This window comes from Cetorhinus maximus, chromosome 14 (assembly GCF_964194155.1).
Source record: "Cetorhinus maximus chromosome 14, sCetMax3.hap1.1, whole genome shotgun sequence".
Classification (NCBI taxonomy): Eukaryota; Metazoa; Chordata; class Chondrichthyes; order Lamniformes; family Cetorhinidae; genus Cetorhinus; species Cetorhinus maximus.
Genome location: NC_135892.1, coordinates 70,526,649 through 70,542,099, shown reverse-complemented (window position 1 = coordinate 70,542,099; position 15,451 = coordinate 70,526,649). Strand labels below are relative to the sequence as shown.

The 15,451-nt window shown below is 42.9% G+C and overlaps 1 protein-coding gene across 3 annotated transcripts in view; it reads left to right on the top strand.

Moving 5' to 3' along the window:
- The window catches only part of LOC144689724 (tyrosine-protein phosphatase non-receptor type 14-like), a 283,673-nt gene that overhangs the window by 78,141 nt on the left and 190,081 nt on the right, over positions 1-15,451 (top strand). Inside the window, exon 1 of one of the 3 annotated variants that reach the window (XM_078557063.1) lies at positions 6,146-6,191. The exons of the other annotated variants lie outside the window; for them this stretch is intronic. The gene's annotated coding sequence lies outside the window, so the exon portion shown is untranslated. Of the gene's footprint in view, positions 1-6,145; positions 6,192-15,451 lie in introns of those variants that run through there. 3 annotated transcript variants of the gene reach the window in all.

Here is a 15,451-nt window from a genome sequence, read left to right as displayed (position 1 = left end):
GGAAAAATGTACTTTATTCATATATCTGAAAGAACATTACAAAACATTTCAAAATGGCCATCACAAAAGGGGCAATCATATTCTTTCACACGTGGATCATGAGGTGCTTCAATACAATCAATGAATATTACAGTCATTTCAATATGGTCATTATAGACAGTCAGACAGTGCAATGGTATTGGAATTATCGACATACATCATGTTGCACTCTGAGGTACTTCAATACAATTATGGTACATTTAGTATTCACTACATACAATCTTTGATTCGTACAGCCCAAGGGGTCTACACAATTCTTAGCCCCTCGGTGTGCTATGGCAGAAAGATCTTAGACAGCAACCTCTCCCCATTGCGCCTTCGCGACGGCTGCCCCAAGCTTTAGTGCATCACTCATCACGTTGTCCTGGACCTTGGATTGTGCCAGTCTGCAACACTCGGCCGGGGACAACTCATTGCACTGGAAGACCAACAAATTTCAGGCAGACCAAAGAGTGCCTTTCACCGAGTTGATGATCGTCCAGCTGCGGTTGATGTTTGTCTCGGTGTGTGTCCCTGGGAACAGCCCATAGAGCACAGAGTCCTGCTTCACAACACTGCTCGGGATGAACCTTGACGAAAACCACTGCATCTTTCTCTAGACCTTCTTTGCAAAGGCACATTCCACAAGGAGCTGAACAACGGTCTCTTCCCCCCCCACAGCCACCTCGAGGCCAATGTGCAGAGGGGGTGAGACTCTTGGCATGTAAAAAGGATCTGATGGGGAGGGCCTTTCTCACCACCAGCCATGCTACATCTTGGTGCTTGTTGGAAAGTTCTGGCGATGAGGCATTCTGCCAAATGACTTTGACAGTCTGCTCGGTGGAACCATCCGACAGGATCCACCACCTCCTTTTCATGCAGGGCCGCTTGGACGTTACATGCCAACCACTGCCTGATGGACTTGTGGTCAAAGGTGTTTCTCTGCATAAATTTTTCCACGAGGAATAGGTGGTACGGCACGGTCCAACTACTTGAAGCGTTCCGCGGCAGTGTGGCCAGACCCATCCTTCGCAGCACTGGGGACAGGTAGAACCCCAGCACGTAGTGACACTCGGTGTTTACATATCAGGGGTCTATGCACAGCTTGATGCAGCCGCACACAAGGTGGCCATCAGGATGAGGGCAATGTTGGGCACGTTTTTTCCCCCTCTATCTAGAGGTTTGTAATTGGGAAGCTTTCTGATTCCTACCCATTGATTGAAACTGCGCTACTGATGTTTGTGTAGAGCAGTTGGATCCAGTTGCGGATTCCCTCCCAAACCCCATTTTGGAGAGCACATCCACCATGTAGGTGTGGGATATTCTGTCAAAGGCCTTCTCCTGATCCAGGCTGATGAGGCAGGTGTCCACACGCCTGTCCTGAACATAGGCAGTCATATCCCTGAGTAGCACAAGGTTGTCCGAGATCTTTCTGTCGGGCACAGCACAGGTCTACTCAGGGTGGATCACCAACTCCAGGGCAGTCTTGACCTGATTGGCAGTGACCGTAGACAGAATCTTATTATCCACATTCAACAGTGAAATGGGTTGCCAATTTCTAATTTCCTCCCTTTTCCCCTTTTCTTCTGCTTGTAGATGAGGGTGATGATACCTTTCCTCATAGATTTTGACATGCTGCCGGCCAGGAGTATACTCTCGTACACTTCTAGCAGGTCTGAGCCGATCCAGTCCCGCAGAGCCGAGTACAACTCAGCCGGTAAGCCATCGCTTCCGGGAGCCTTATTCTTCTTGAAGGACTCAAGAGCTTTAGTCAGTTCGTCAGGAGTTAAGGATTTGTCCAGACTCTCCTGTCTAAGACCTCTGTGATAGAGGACTGGGAGGCTGCACTGTCTGTGGGCTTCACGTCATACAATCCGGCATAAAAGGATTTGCTGATTCTCAAAAAATGTCAGACTGTGATGACTTTACTGAGCCGTCTTCTTCCTTCAGGCTGCTAGTCACAGAGCTCTCTGTGTACCTTTTAGAAGAAGAAACATGAGCACGTCTCATCCTGCTCCACGGAGCGGACTCTGGACCGGAAGATGATCTTGGAGGCCTCTGAGGTAGAGAGAGCGAGGCTTGCTGGCTCTTCACCTCTTGAAGTTCCTCCTTGACATCGACCCCCACCGAGTCCAGCCGGAGCAGGTTCTGCATGTCTTTCTGGAGGTGGGACATTTCCCCCTGTTCCTTTCTAGCTTTCTGGACACCTTTTGAGGATGAAAAACCTCTTGGTATTTTCCTTGATCGCTTCCTACCAGTGTGCCAGGGACTCCAAGAGGGGTTTCATGGTTCTCCAACCTTTGTAGTCCCTCTTGAGCTCCTCAATGTTCTCTGGGGTCAGCAGTTGCACATTCAGCTTCCATGTCCCTCTGCCGACCCCCTGGCGTTCCTTTAAATGACAGTTAACCAGTAGGACGCAGTGGTCAGAAGAACACTGGCTTGACATCGGTGGATCTGACTGGGACACAAGCAGGAAGTCTATCCTGGAACAGATGGCCCCGTCTGGCCGTGACCAGGTGTATCTACGCTGCGCTCCGTCTGCAGGGTTGCTGAAGATGTCGTGTAGCTTGGCATCCTTTACTGTTTCCATCAGGGATCTGGACGTGGTGTCCAATCTGCTGTTGGCCCTGCCGGATCGTCCAGCCGCATCGATGATGCAGTTGAAATCACTGCCCAGAATGACCAGCCTGGAGGTCGCCAGTAGCAATGGGAGCTGCTGAAAGGCCACCAATCGCTCGCTCTTTGAGCCAGGGTGTACACGTTAATTAACCGGAGTGGAGCATTCTTGTACATTACGTCTGCTACGAGGAGGCGCCCGCCCACCAACTCCTTAACCTCGGAGAGGGTGAAGTTGCCTCCCCGCAGCAGAATACCCAGGCCGGAGGAACGTGAGTCATTTCCTCCCGACCGGATCGATGGCCCATGGGACCACCATCTTAACCATTGCCTGTAGGAGCTGAGGTGCAGTATCGCACACTCCTGCAGAAACAGCAGGTCAGCTTTGACCTTGGCAAGGTAATCCAAGGTCGCAACACATCGTGTAGTAGATTTAATGCTTTGCACATTTATGGATATGATTTTTATCCCCATTTTTAAAGCATTTTGTCCTTTACCAAACCCGTTGTCTTTGAGAGTTCCAGGCCTTTGGTCAGCTCCTGCATACCCATTGTATTCACAAATTGTTTTACTTTGGATGGGCTGAGGAAACGTTCTTGAACCGCCCCATTGGAGATGTTCTGCTCAGGTGGCATCTGGGGGTTTGTGCAAGGAATGAGCTTCTCTGTTCTCTGTTGGAGAGATCTCTCCGATCCACTTCCCCTCGAGGGCTTTGCTGCTCTCAGCTTCCCGGATCTGGGGTGCACTATGCGCTTCACTGCTCCCAGATTCCTGGGGCTGGGGTGCGCTGGCCTCTTTCAGTTGTGGGCAAGGTTGGGATGCGCTGGTCTCTCCGTTGTTTCCAATATTCTGGAGCTCAGGTGTCTCCTCTTCCACCTCTCTAGAGCTTTGCCACTTCTTCTGTTGGTGCTGCCGTTGCCCTTCTTTGTCTGAAGAGCAGCGGCCCTTGCCATCCGTGTCAGATGGGAGACACCTCTTGCCACTCGTCTGGGAAGTGGCTTGGTCCCTTCTTGGCTCCTTCTTCCTTTTGGCCCCCTGCACCAGCTGCTACTCCCCCGGATGATTTTCTGCTGGTTCCTCCTCCATTGATTCGCTCTGCTGAGGAGTGGGAGGTTCAGGGGGCAGTGCAATTGTTTGGCTATCTGCTGCCTCAATCTTTTCCTTCATCTTATCTCCGTGTCCTCCTTTGTCCCATTGTGCTCACTTGGAGGCCTTGGTGGTTGGAGAGTTGCAAGTATCCTTGGCAGTAGTGACACTGACCATTTCATCTGCTTCCCCCTCATTGGTTTTGGCCGCCTGTGCATAAGTGAGGCAGCATTTGGGGCAGGTCTTGCAGAAGTGGCCTGCCTCGCCACACAGGTTGCAGCACTTAGTCTGTTTGCAGTCCTTGGTCTGGTGTCCTTCCTGCTTGCAATTCTTGCAGAGGACGGCGCTGCCGTTGGCTGCCACATAACCAGACTTGCAGCATGAGCGACAAAGTTTGGGCTGCCCAGCATAGACAAGGTAGCCATGGCTTCCCCCGATAGTGAAGCTGGAAGGAGGGTGGAGGATTGCTCCCTAACCATCCGCCTTGAGGGTGACCTTGACCTGGCATTTGCTGGTCCAAATCCCGAAGGCATCTTTAACCTCAGTGCAGTTCCCAACCTTGTCGACGTACCTGGCGAGTAAGGTGAGCACATCGGCGACAGGGACGTGGGGGTTGTCGAGATGCACAGTCACTACACGGTCCCGTTGCAACGGCAGAGCAAAGAGTGGCTCCATCGTCAGGATCCTCATCTGTGGCTGGTCTCTCTCTTCTTGAACACCTTCAGGAACTTGATGCAGGCAGCAACGTTCTTGAAGGTCACATCGAAGTATCCAGTGCTGGGGAAATCCTGCAAGCAGTAGATCTCCGTGGCTTCAAATCCACACAATTCCAAAAAGATTAGCTTAATGAAGAAGGCGCGATCCATGGGTGTTACTCCTTCGCTGTCCTTCACCACCACCCTAATAGTGTTACGTAACCCTTGGTTTGGGGCTCGACTGGTTACAGCCATGACCTATTCAGGTTCCCGATGCTAGGCACTGGAGCCTGCACATGCAGAAGAAACTGATGAGAACAGATATTCCACTTGATCTTAGCTAAAAGGCTGAGAAGCGTATAGTTAATGATGCCCACCATTTTAGGAATAGCCTACCAACATGCACTGTGTATGTTTCTACAAGGACAGTGGCCACTTTAGGCTACAGGTATCTATGGAACTGAACCACTGAGTCAACACCTTCAGAAGAGGAAGGGGAAATGAGATATCTAATCTCAATGCAATCATGCAGAGTCAACATGGTTTTGTGAAAGGGAAAACATGTTTGACTAATTTATTGGAGTTCCTTGAGAAATAACAAGCATGTGGGTAAAGGGGACCCTGTGGATGTGCTGCACTTAGATTTCCAGGAGGCATTTGGTAAGGTGCCACATCAAAGGTTACTGTGCAAAATAAGAGCTCATGGTATAGGGGGTAATATAGAGGAGGATAACAGCTTTTGCAATGTGGTTATTGCAGAGGATGCTCAAAATCAGCTGATTGGACAGAAAGACAAATGAGTGAGTTCGATCAAGAGTAGAAGTTCAGGAATAAGTACAGTTAGACAGACAAAGATGAGCGAAGTACAGACATTGGAAACGAAGACCGAGAGCCTTGTCTCGGTAACAATTGTAAAGTATTTTAGCACTTTTTTTCATGTCTGTCCCGTTTTTAGTTGTGCCACTATCTTTAGTTTTAAAGTTTCTTGTGGTTGAAAAGGAAAAGGCCTGTTTCTGGCTGTTTGTTCTTTGACAACTATGGTCTGGGTGGCCACACAAAATCCAGCAGGTGACCTTCCTGCCACTTACCTGCCCACCCCCGACTTGTCTGAAATTTTACAGGAGGTATCGATTAGACTGCACTGCCCTGTAAAATTCAGCTCAAGGAATCTAAGCTAAAAGCAGATCGCAATCAAAAGAGAATGGGATGCAAATGAACATGAGCCAGAACATACAGCCTGCAGAATTGCAGTTAGGGACTGTTGCACAACATACCCGTTATTTAGTTATATCATAGTCAAAGGAGCTAACTGAATATCAGTCAGTGTGTGTAACAGGGGACTAATGCACTATTGCCTGTTTTGTGCCTCTGCTGATGTCCAATTTCACCCTGGTATATTTTAGGTTGTTTTAAATAGTATTTTAAATAAAGTTTAAGTTTAAATACTGTAATAATCTTAGTTTTAATTTGCTTACGATGCTTATGTTTATAAGTTTTTGTTATAAATATTTTGTTCTGCCGCACATAACAAACATACAATTGTATAAAAGTATTCTTTCAATGCGGGGAATTATTTCGAAAACAAAATTTCCCTACATTGTAGAGTATTAGCTTTGTTTTTCTTGGTTCTTAAGTCTTCATTTTCATTTTAGAATTTTCTTCTCTTCTTGCTGGGGCATGGTCTTGACTGAGTGGTGTCAGATCATTTGACAGAGGTGATGAGGGGAGTACAGGGAACAGCCAAGCTTAGTGTATGCATTTATGAATTCCATCAAGGTTCGCTAAATAAGAAACGGGATTGATAATCCTGCCTGATTTTCTTTTATTCTTCCTTGTCCTGAACCCAGGTTGAATGAAATCAGCTTTCTAGCATAGCACAGGAAAAAAAGCTATGCCCTCTCTACTCTGAAAGGCTTGATTCCTTAGATTTAGCTTAGCTTCCTTATTATATCCTTAAGCAAAAGTGATCTCTCTTCTGAACTGTCCTTTTCCAATGACCAGTTATGGCAATTTGTAAAGCCTTCTGAGAATATGTGCCTGTCCACTCAGTTGAAGAACAGCAAATAATATGGAGTGGTACACAATAGGATAGGCCATTCAGCCCCTTGAGCCTGTTTGAACATTCATTTATATTTATCTCTTTGTTTCATATTCTTTAATATCCTTACCTAACAAAAGTCTATCGATTGTAGTCTTGAAAAATTCAATTGACCCAGCAGAAGTGACTTCCAGATCTCCACTACCCTTGTGTGAAAAAGTGATTCCTGATTTCATTCCTAAATGGCTTAACTTAATTTTAAGATTGTTTCCCTTGTTCTGGCTTCTTCCACCAGAGGAAATAGTTTTTCTGTATCTACCCTGTCAAATCTCTTCACCATTTTAAATACCTCAATTCGATCTCCTCCCAACCTTCTAAACTCAAGGGAATGCCAGGTAACGGGTGTAGAAATCCATTTGGGAGAACATTGGTATGAAGAAACTGTTAATGGATAAGCAAGGTCACCTCATGTAGTCGGCTGGGTTAATAATTTTTCTGTAACTTTGTTTGCCGATAGAATAGTTTTGATCTGTTTACATTTTGTTTCTCTTAGTTTGTTGTGCTTTAGGTCTTATCTTTTTGTTTTCATTAAGCAACCCTTTTAAATAAGCATGGTTGACATATACTGACTCTATAGAATATAGAACCACATCGCATATCTCTCATGATGGTGATAGAAATGGGGAAGCCTAATAAAATCTCTTCTACTGCCCTCCTCATGAGAAAATGCTTTTATTGTTTGAGATTCTTCCTTATGAAAAATATTCTAAAGTGGGTCTCCTAGATCAATAACTAGTTATTCTGTGCAATCTGATAGTTATCTTTGTCAGCCTAATAATGTTTAAGGTTCTGCCACTGGGTTTCAAAAGCAAGAGCACTAGTGTATGGATTAATAACTCAAATATTATGAAAAGCTTAATTCCAACATGTGGCATTATGCCAATTTCTCTGTTCAGTTACAGCATTTTTGGGTCAACGGACTCTAGGCTGAACGCATAGCAGTGACATAAAATAATAAGCTTGTGATTTGGCTAACTTTTCATAAGCCTAACTTAGGAAGAAAATTTCCTCCTCCTTAAATCAAATGTGACAAAAACACATATATTTGTGTTCAAATAAAGAAGTGCTCATTCACAATGGAAATCTTCTGTTCCAATTTTACCAGGGTGTGCCATTATTGACCTTTGCAGGAATTGGGAACTTGTGCAAAAGTTTTCCGGTTTATTTATGAACTAAGCTCTTTTGGTTTCTTGCACTAGCCTGTCTTTAATTATTCCCGAAGCCATATGTCATATCTATACCAGAATAACACAATGAGAAATGCAAAGGCTAATCTGATGGTTTTGTAAAGTGATTAAATAGTCTGACAATGACTTGTTAGCATTTACAACTATTGGGTTTCTCAGTACGTTCTCAGTGCCCTAAGCAACTGCCAATGATGTCTATCGCATCTACAGGAGCTCAGGTGTGGAAGAGGTTAAGAAACATGCAGACCTTCCCAAATTTGAAATTCGTCAAAACACATTGTAATATGATTTTCCTAAAAGTCCGTTTCATTAGCTGGCTGCAGTTGAGAGGTTATGAGCACCAGCAGATTTCATTGCCCTGATATTGTGACTGCTTTTGAATTTTGTTAGCATTGAATCTGAGCCATAATTACATTGTGTTAAATAATGACAAATTTCTACTGAGAAGTTAGCAACATTTCAAGTTGTATGCGGTGCCTTTATTTAGGAGAGTATTACTTGCTTCAAGTTTTTTCCCCCTCTGTATGAGTCACTGAGGCCACTGGTCGACTTGAGTTATGTGCAGGCTGCTGAATTAGAAGCCTTTCAACATTTTTTCTCTGAGTGTGGTATTATCAATTGTAAAGCTTTGTCAATGTTGTTAAAGTGCTAATACCCATACAAGGTTTTACATCTTTTTGCCGCCACCTATTTTCATCATCCGTGTAACAAAAGGATGGCCAAGTGGTCTGCTCTATGTCTATATCACCTCTATTATTGAGCCACGAGGAGGTGTGAAAGTACCATGGAATGTTTTGCATTCCCTTTACTTTTTGGCACAGCAGAGCAGGAATGCATCTTATGGGAAATTGCATGGATGGGTCAGCTACAATGCTGTACTCAGATCTTTAATTTTTTTACAAATCCTAGACTCCCCCAATAGCTTGCCTGGTGAAAGTATAGATGTCATATAACTGAACCTATCAGACCAACAATTCCCAAATGTAATAAAAGCAAAATAATGCAGATGTTGTAAATCTGAAATAAAAACAGAAAATGCTAGAAAAAAACTCAGCAGGTCTGGCAGCATCTGTGGAGAGAGAAACTGAGTTAACACTTCAAGTCCAATATGACTCTTCACCAGAGCTGAAGTCGTATTGGACGTGAAACGTCACAATGGCCCAAGTTGGATCCCTGTTGAATTAGTCGATCTCAACAGGTTGAAGGGAAAATCTCTCAGTTCCTCCTCCTCAGGGTTGTGCACTGACCCCTCTGGAAAATGCGTGTGGATCCTCATTGAGCACAGGTTGAGAATCACAATCAACCTTGCTGGAGGTTTGATTGTTTCACATTCTGACCATGTGACTTCAACAAAGTATTTCTGTATTTACTATATAAAGATTAGGTCTTCTATAGTTGAATATCTTTACTTGTGGATTTGCACTATTAGCTGTTGTGTGAGAAACTTCAAGAACCAGGAAGCAGGCAAAGTGGCAGATGGATTTTCGCGGCAGAACCAGAGATGAGAGGACCTTAGAATCTATCGGCTTTTTCAACAGGATCTTCCAAACCCGCGACCTCCAGCACCAAAAAGAACAAGGGCAGCAGGTGCTTGGGAACACCATATTTCCCTCCAAGTCATGTACCATCATGACTTGGAACATACCGTTCTTTCATTATTACTGGATCAAAACCTTGGAACTTCCTCCCTAACAGCACAGTGGATGTACTTATACCACATGGTCAGCAATAGTTTGAAGAAGGTGGTTTACTACCATCTTCTCAAGAGCAAGTAGGAATGGACCATAAATGACGGTCTTTTCATCGATGCCCGTATTCTAAGAACAAATAAAAAAAAGTTAATTACAACCCACCAAAATTCTACGACTAATAGTAATATTGGTAACTCTCAGATTTCCCTAACAGTAAAATAGCTTGAGGATAGTCAAATGTAACTGAAAGCAATAGGTGCAACATCACAATGTTCTCCTGTAACTTGTAATACTCGCTAATATTTACCCTGTAACTAGTGCCAAATCCCTCTTCACTACACAAAACACACTCAAGCTCCCTCAACACTCAAGTCAATGCCATATTTAATAGGCCCAATTTCTGTAGCTTTGCCTTTGGACCCTGATTTGGATTCAGGTTATGTGTGAAGGTGACAACTCTGAACTTGCAGTCTTAGAGTCGGTCTGTAGTTGGCCTTAATACGTAAAAATGGGCTGAACTGAACCGAACAGAGATTGCACAGCGGGATTGGTGCTTGGGGCACTTATCACGGAACGTATCATCCTAAAGTCAGCTCAGTACTAAAAATTCCAAAACACTGCCTGGGCTCTGACTCAGTAAAGAAAAGTTTACGTGGAAGGATGGAAATTACAGAACAGGAGAATGAGCAATAGGCTTGTTAAGAAGTTACTCCCGGGTAACTCTTTCAGGAATTATCTTGGAAGAGGAAAACAAAATTGGAGGAGACATTTTTCTGGGTCCTATGTAACATGGCAGATTTTAACTTGAAAGTTATACAGCCTGTATTGACTTGCTTGGCTATATACCATGAAGGAATTATTCTTTTGAGTATTGCTGAGAAACAAGACAGCTGTTGAAGCTTTTCGTCTTGCCTTCATCAAGACAGACGCAAGAATGCCAAATTCCAAAGGCAACAATAATTTATACTTAATTGAAAAGAGGGTGCTAATTGACTGGCAAGTTGGATCTGATTGGTCGCGACATTGCCATGGAGAATGCATCAGGGAGTCATTGTCTCCCATGCTTTTGTTTATGCAAAAAAGACACAATGTCTGGAAAATTCCTTTTGCCTGCAGAAGACAGGTCCCTGCGTATATGTAGCTTCTAGCAAGTGTAAGTGAGCTACATTTTGAGCCCGACTGATGATCTAGAATAGGTTGTTAATGTAATTCTTGGCACACTCTGAATTGTCACTGCATCATAGCAATCTTGATATGTTGCCATATTCTGAATCTGTATTCGTTGAACTTGTGAACTTAGCAACTCGTGCAGTTGAATTCAGCTTTAATGACACTGTATGCCCAAATGGATGGGTTCCCCTCTAGGGCAAGCACCCACTAACATTTTCGTTGGTTTCCATGAGAAATGCATTTTTGATGGAATAATCCCTAACCTCCTACCCCTTGCATATTTCCAATACATAGATGACATGTTTGCTATGTTTGAAAATGCCGCTGCACTTAAGAATTTCCTTACACACCTAGAAGGAGCCTCATTTCCCATGCTTAAATTCACCTTTAAAATGGAGCAGTCTAAGAAGCTCCATTTACTTGACGTACTAGTTGATAAATCTGCTAATGGGTTCTCCTCTACTGTCTATTGGAAGTCTACATTCACTGGTCAATATACATGTTGGGATTCCTACAGCTCCACATGCTACAAAATTGGCCTTATTGTCAAAGTCATAAATAGGGCCTGAGCCATTTGCTCATTGTGTAAGCTTGACGCCAAAATAGGGTATGTCAAAGCTATCCTGCAGGATAATGGCTACCCCGATCAGATCATTGTTTGCTGTGTATTGCACATAGCCACAAATGAGTCTAAGGCCGCCACTTTTGGACCTGGAAAATGTCCAGTCTACGTCAAATTACCCCGCAAGGGTAAAGTATCTCAAAAATTGAGCAACAGATGAAGCTAGCTATCTTACGTTGCTCCTATGCAGTGGTGACACGAGTGGTGTTTTCCTCTAACGGGATGCAGCTATCGAGCCAAAGGATGTTCTGAATCACAAGTGAGTAACGTGGTATATGAATTTTGGTACTGGTGTGTTGCCAGGTACGTAGGCTACATATCCCAGCAACTGATGAATTATATCAAACAGCACGTCCCTTCGGCTGTTCTCAATGGGCAGAGTAATGACTTTGTTCAACCAACCTGTGCTTGCAAAACTCCAAAAACAATGTTGCAGATGTGATTCTGCAATTAGGCAGCGTTTGCTGAACTATCCTGAGTGTGCTAAGAATTGTGTTAACAACCAATGTGAGATTATCAGTCGGGCTCATGATGTAATTCATTTACGCTTGCTAGAAGCTACATATATTCATATTCAGAGATCTGTCCATTGCAGGAAAGAGGAATATGTCCAGAAATTGCACCTCTTTTTAATGCACAAAAGCACTGGGGACAACAACTCCCTGGTACCTTCGCTATGGCAATGTCTCGACCAATCAGAGCAGACATGCCAACCAATTGGCACCTCTTTTCTCACGCAGTATTAATTGTTCCCTTTGAAATTCGGCATTCTTACGTCTGTCCTGATGAGAGCAACACAAAAAGCTTTGACAGCATGTCTCGTTTTTTAGCAATTATTTCTTGCTTTCCCCTTTTCCAGAAAGGTAATGTACAATTGGGGAAGAGAACCTTGTGTTTTGTCCCATTCCCTCAAAACATTTAAAGTTTTCCATGAAATCATCATCAACATGGCCTTAGTGACACCTATTCTGAAAGATGTGATGCTGTAGAGAAATCAATTGCATTGGTGGCACTTAACCTGTAACATGAAATATGCTTCCATTCCCCATCGAATAAAAGGGAAGTCAACACTGCTGATACGGTAAAGAGAGGGAGGGAGATACAATTGTATTTTTATGTGCTATTAATTTTCAAGTGTTATGCTGTGGTGGTAATTCAGTGTCATGGGTGGGAAGATGTAGTTCTTTCTACACTGGGGGGCGGGGGGGTGAAATATGTGAGGAATGTTCATTTTGGAGTGGGATAACTTTTGGAGAATGTAACTTATGAAATATATTGGGAAGGATAGGAAATTGAAAGGCCTTCCATCTTGCTGAACCTCCAGAAACTGCTCTTCCTTCGATGGCTAGAGTATCTGATTCAAATGGTGTCCATGCTTGTTATGGTGTCATATGAATGAAAAATGCACGCAGCGCAAATATTGCTCCGACTGTTTGTTTACATTTGGTCTCACAGGTTGCCTTTCTAAATTGTCTGGTTCAGGATTACACATTACCTTCAGTGCCTGTTCTGTTTGTTTTGCCTTAAGTGGAATGCTGGACTGTATCCAGAGCAGCATTCCATTAACAGAAGGAATAACAAGAACAGACATGATATCTGAAACTGGATTGTTTTTCCCCCTAGGAAAGAGAAATTGTAAAACTGCTCCTTGCAAAGAAATACAGTAACAAGAGGTTAAACTGCAATTAGCCAAGGGAATAAGAGAGGCACTGGTATTATTTGGTTAGACTGCTTCTTCTTGGCTAAACTACTGCACATCATTGTTCATGTTTTAAGGAACCAGCCTTGCTGTAGCTTTCTGAGGAGCTTCCTGCTGTGGAATAACATTGCTTAGGCAGTCGTTCACAAGACAAGAGGTTTCCAGTCCACACCCCTAAGAAGGTATTGATATTGTTTGCTACAGGATCCCTGTCTTGGGATCAGGTTTTAGCATTTCTGATGTGCTACATCATGTGAGGTCTAAGTGCATGAACTAAATTGTTGATTTATTTGGCATGGCACCCATTTTACTTCTGATTTATACTTCATATATGAACAGAATTTCTTTTGAAGTAATGACATAAATGCTTTGTGCAACAGATAGGAATTATAAAGTACTGTAACATAAAGGCAAATTCTAAATAGAAGGAAACATATACGTTGCAGTTGCATATACATGCACATATATTCACTTTCACAAAGTCTTACTGAAATGTAAGGCCTTTGTCAAAGTGGTAGGGAATCTACTAGAAAATCCTTGTGTTAGTCAAAAAGATTCCTAATAGGCTGTATAACAATAGGTCCTAAAATTACATGTAGATTCCAATCATCTATGTATCTGTTTAGAAAAGTTAATGAGAATTATGGCAGATGCCATTTTGAATGTTTCTTTTTGACACTGCAGAGCTTCTGGTTTTTTAAGATACATTGGCCCAGAATTTGCATAAAACCTCTGCCATAATTATGTTGAAACAGTGAGAATTTGATTTTCATAGCTCTGCCTCTTGATAAGTTTATTGTCCAATTTGTTGGATTGACATTTCATTCTTGGGGATGTCACTGGCAAGGCTCAGACAAGGGAGAGGGCATTTGAGAGTCAACAGTATTGTTGTGGGACTAGAGTCATACATACAATCCAAACTGCATAAGGATGCACAGTTTCTTCCCTTAAAGGGCATTAGTTAACTGGTTGGGTTTTTACATTAATCTGATAACTCTTACTATAATAAAGTCTTATTTCCACAATTTTTTTTCAACTGAATGCGGATTCTAAAACTGCCATGGTGGAACTTGAACTCATATTTTCCAGATTATTAGTCTAGGCCTCTGGACTATTAAGTGCTTTGATTGCCACTGCCACTTTGACTGAACTAGAACGGTGAGCTGGCAGTGAGGTGATTTTATAGCTCTTAAGTTCACTTTCCCTTAAACAAAGATTTTTTTTACTGAACTTCGCCAATTTTATTTGGCTAATTCAAAACAAATTGGCTTTTGGACATAAAAGTCGGCTGGAATGTTTCTTGGATGGAATTTAATTTTTGACAGCCATTTAATGTTTATGTCCATTCATTGATCTCTGGTTCCTAAACAAAGTCAGCCACTAATTTGGAATATTGATCTATTTGAAGAGTTAAGGTGACTGTTAGAGACCATGCAGCTTCAGTTGCTTTGAATTGAAAGACAATATCTGAGAAAAGAATTATTAAAAATACTTCCAAAAGATCTTGGATTGAGTTTTGAATACATTTCTCCTGCAAAACACAGGCTTTGAGATGAATTTGCCCATCAACTTTGAAAACAATTACAATATAGAAGCCTTCAATTAGCTCAAGTACTTGTAGCCTAATGTTGTTGCCTATATTACATGCATGAATTATGTTTACTTTTGAAAACAAAATAAATAATAGACTTGTGGTAACTTTACATGTCAACACATTTTTATAAATGAAATAAAAAAGTGAATGAATATTAAGGTACTGTTCAGATGATCAAAATCAGAATTAATAATGAGATTTGTGCCTTGCCAGGGGTTCTCCAGCTTACATTGATGTAAACCTGCTATCAGAGGACCAAGGCACTCATAGCAGTGCTTGGGGTCAGAAGTGCTAGCCAAACAGAATTTGCACCCCGGTGTGAGAAAAGGCAGCTCTGTTTAAAGCTGTTATTGGTTAAATAAGATTTGTTGGAATATGCCTTTAAGGGATAGCAGCATGCTATCACTTTAAGGGAATTGTATCATGAGACCCAGCCTCACTTTCACTTTGACCTGGAGCAGAGCGCACATCTCTGCAGATCTGATGTCTTCAAGCTTTAGAACCATGGAAAAGTTACAGCACAGGAGGTCATTCGGCCCATCTTGTCCATGCCAGCCCGAGGACACCCAGGTGCCCTTTCTAATCCCACCTTCCCGCATCCGGCCCATAGCCCTGCAGTTTACAACACTTTAGGTGCAGATCCAGGTACTTTTTAAAAGAGTTTAAAGTTTCTGCCTCTACCACCAACTTGGGCAGCGAATTCCAGACACCCACTACCCTCTGTGTAAAATAAGTTCTTCCTCATTTTCCCCCCTACACCTTCTGCCACTTATCTTGAATCTATGTCCCCTGGTTCTAGAATTCTCCATCAAGGGAAACAATTTTATCCTGTCCACTCATAATTCCCCTCATAATTTTGTACACCTCAATCAAGTCACCTCTCAGCCTTCTTTGCTCTAAGGAAAATAACCCCAACCTATTCAATCTCTCATCGTAGCTACACTTTTCTAAATCTGGCAACATTCTTGTAAACCT